The sequence below is a fragment of the Psammomys obesus genome, unplaced genomic scaffold, assembly GCF_907164565.1.
Source record: "Psammomys obesus unplaced genomic scaffold, mPsaObe1.curated_primary_1811, whole genome shotgun sequence".
Lineage (NCBI taxonomy): Eukaryota > Metazoa > Chordata > Mammalia > Rodentia > Muridae > Psammomys > Psammomys obesus.
In genome coordinates this window covers 14,317,091-14,321,238 of record NW_026592890.1, presented here as the reverse complement: position 1 = coordinate 14,321,238, position 4,148 = coordinate 14,317,091, and positions in this window count along the sequence as shown.

Here is a 4,148-nt window from a genome sequence, read left to right as displayed (position 1 = left end):
ACAAATGGGTTGAGAAAGAAATTAGGGAAACATCACCCTTCCCAATAACCACAAAGAATATAAAACATCTTGGTGTAGCTCTAATCATGCAAATGAAAGACTTGTTTAACAAGAACTTCAAGTCTTTGAATAAAGAAAATATCAGAATATGGAAAGATCTTCCATGCTCATGGATCAGTAGGATTAACACAGTAAAAATGGCCATCTTTCCAAAAGCAATCTACAGATTCAATGCAGTTCCCATCAAAACTCCAACACAATTCTTTACAGACCTTGAAAGAACAATTATCAACTTCCTATGGAAAAAAACCCAAACAAACAAAGAAACAAAACAAAACAAAAACAAACAAACAAACAAACAAATAAAAACCCAGGATATGGAAAACAATCCTGGAGGTATTACCATCCCTGATTTCAAGCTGTACTATAGAACAACAGTAATAAAAAGTGCATGATACTGGCATAAAAATAGCCAAGTTGATCAATGAAATCAAATTGAAGACCCAGAAATAAACCCATGCACATACGGACATCTGAATTTTTACAAAGAAGCCAAAACCATACATTGGTTAAAACAAAAAAAAAAAAAAAAAAACAAAAACAAAAAAAAAAAAAGCATCTTCAACAAATGGTGCTGGTCTAACTGGAAATCTACATGTAGAAAATGCAAATAGATCCATATTTATCACTCTGCACAAAACTCAAGTCCAAGTGGATCAAAGATCTTAACATAAAACCAGAAACACTAGATCTATTAGAAGAGAAAGTGGGGAAGAGCCTTGAACTCATTGGCACAGGAGATAACTTCCTGAACAAAACACCAACAGCTCAGGCTCTAAGATCAACAATTAATAAATAGGACTTCATGTAATTGAAAAGCTTCTGCAAGGCAAAGAACACTGTCAATACAACAAAATTACAGACTACAGACTGGGAAAAAAATCTTCACCAACCTTGCATCGGACCATATCCAAAATACATAAAGAACTCAAGAAATTAAACACCAACAGACCAAATAATGCAATTAAAAAGATAAAGAGCTAAACAGAGAATTCTCAACTGAGGAATATCGAAAGGCAGAGAAACACTTAAAGAAATGCTCACCAAGAACCAAGCATGGATATAACCTAGAACCCCTGTTCAAATGTGGCCCATGGCAGCTCAGTATCCAAGTGGGTTCCCTAGTAAGGGGAAAAGGGACTGTCTCTGACATGAACTCAGTGGCTGGCTCTTTGACCTCCCCAACCCACCCCTCCGTGGGAGGAGTAGCCTACTAGGCCACATGGGAGGACTTTGCAGCCAGTCCTGATGAGCCCTGATAAGCTAGGGTCAGATGGAAGGGGGGGAGGACCTGCCCTATCAGTGGACTTAGAGAGGGGCAGGGAGGAGATAAGGGAGGGAGGATGGGATGGGAAGAAATGAGGGAGGGGCTACAGCTGAGATACAGCTGAGACACAAATAAACTGTAATTAATATAAAAAATAAAAATTTAATTAAAAAAAAGAAATGCTCAGTGTTCTTAGCCGTCAGGGAAACGCAAATCAAAACAACTTTGAGATTCCACCTTACACCCATCAAAATGGCTAAGTTCAAAAACTCAAGTGACAGCACATGCTGGAGAGGTTGTGGAGAAAAGAGACCACTCCTCCATTGCTGGTAAGAGTACAAACTTGTACAACCAATTTGGAAATCAATCTGGTGCTTTCTCAGATAATTGAGACTAGAGCAGGGTGTGATGGCACACACCTTTAATCCCAGCACTCTGAAGGGAGAGGCTGATGGATTTCTGTGAGTTCTAGGCCAGCCTGGTCTACAAAGTGAGTCCAAGAGAGCCAAGGCTACACAAAGAAACCCTGTCTTGAAAAGACAAAAAAAAAAAAAAAATTGAGAATAGTTCTTCCTCAAGACCCAGCAATACAACTCCTGGACATATACCCAAAAGATGCTCCACCATCACACAAGGATATCTGCTCAACCATATTCATAGCAGCTTTATTCCTAATAGCCAGAAACTGGAAACAACCTATATGTCCCTCAGTTGAAAAATGGATAAAGCAATTGTGGCAAATTTACACAATGGAATACTACTCAGCTTTTAAAAACAAGGAAATCATATAGTTTGCAGGCAAATGGATGGAAGGAACTAGAAAAGATCATCCTGAATGAGGTAACCCAGACCCAGAAAGGCACACGTTATATATTCACTTATAAGTGGATATTAGCCATATAGTACAGGATAACCATTCTACAATCCATAGACCCAAAGAAGCCAAGTAACAAGGAGGGCCCAAAGGAGGATGCTCAATCTCCCTCAGGAAATAAAATAGACCTAAGAAGTGGATGAAGAGGGAGAGCTGGGTGGGAAAGGGCTGGAAAGGGAACGAGGGTGGTGATCAGGTGGGGGAGAACAGGGGTTGGGAGGTGAGGGGGCTGAGGATAGAGAAAGGGAACCAAAGGGGGGGTCATCTCTGGGATAAGATGGAGACCTTCAATGGGGTAGGCTCCTGGACAGATATGAGGTGACTCTAGCTGAGACTCCTAGTAGCAGGGGATAGGGAGACTGAAGTGGCCCCCTCCTCTAGCCAGCAAGGACTTCCAGTGAAGGGCGGGGGATTCCAACTCACCCACAAAACCTTTGACCCAAAAGGCATGGATAAAGATGGAGCAGAGATCAAAGGAAGGGCCAAACAATGACTCGCCCAACTTGAGACCCACCCCATGGGAGAGAGCCAACCCCTAACATGTTAGCATGATTAACAGAACTCTCGTATGTTTGCAGACAGTGGCCTAGCACGACCGTCCTCTGAGAGGCTCCACTCAGCAGTGGATCGAAACAGATTGACTCATAGCTAAACATTAGGCGGAGCTTAGTGTGTCTTGTGGGAAAGTTGGGGGAAGGAGAGAGGGATATGGAGGGCACAAGACCTCCACAAGAAGACCAACAGAGTCAGCTAATAGAGGACCATGGGAGCTCACAGAGACTGAACCACTAAGCAGAGAGCATGGACTGGACCTAGGTCCCCCACACATAAGGGTGCCCTAGCAATGAGAACAGGACTGTCTCTGACATGGACTCTGTTGCCTGCTTTTGGATCACTTTCCTCTAGCTGAGTTGCCTAACCCCTCAGGGGAAGAAGATGCCCTTAGTCCTGATGTACCAAGACGGGTTGGTTGGGGGGAGGCTCCCCTTTTCTGAAGAGAAGGGGAGTATTTGGAGAAAGAGGGTGGGAGGGAGCTGCAATAGGGATGTAAAATGAACAAGTAAATTTTTAAAATAAAATAATAAAAAAAATTGTTTTTAGAAAATCATGATGAGATGGAAACATTAATTATCCTGATTTGATGAGCTCATGTTGCATTCCTGTACTGAAATATCATACTTTAATCCATAAACGTGCACAAATATTTCATGTTAACCAAAGATATTTGTTAGAGGAGATGGAAATGTCAACTAACCTGATTATGCATTAACAATGCGTACATGTATCAAGTTGTCATGGCTCTTCCCCATAAATTTCAATAATTAAAAGATATTCTCTTTAATAGCTATATTTCAAAAGTTAGTATTGCTAGTAAAAGCTAGGCGAGGTTTTAATTTTTGTTGTTAAAACAGGAGACAAGATGTGTAGCTAAAAAGTAACACTTTATTATGAAATTTCAGCCTTTTCTGCATCAATTTCAAAGATTTTACAATTAAACAAGACATAGTTGACCACAGAGGGAACTTAAACTGGAGGTTCCGAAGTGGGACCTGAAAAATATACTGAGACTAAGGGAAAGTTAAATGTATGATTTAAATGAATGTGTGCTGGAGTGATCTGCACAACAATTGGTTCCATCTTGCACTGGCCAGTGTTTATTGGAAAGGGATTGTGGTGGCTTGTGTCTGTGTTTATTGATGCGCAGGCCAGCTGGCCGCGCAAAGGAGCGAAGGGCCGCGCGGCATTTGAAGGCGTCTTCTGAGCTGGCTCTCTGGATTCCCTTTGAACTCTTTTTTCTTCATGATTTTATGCGGCAGCTTGTCTTTGTGTTGGCAAAAGGGAAAGGAAAGGCACCGGAGAGACTTTAGTTTCTAACTTAGAGCTCTGCTGTGCTGATTGCTCAAGTGACTTTTCAAAGGCAAAGCAGGTGGGGACATTAACAGTCCT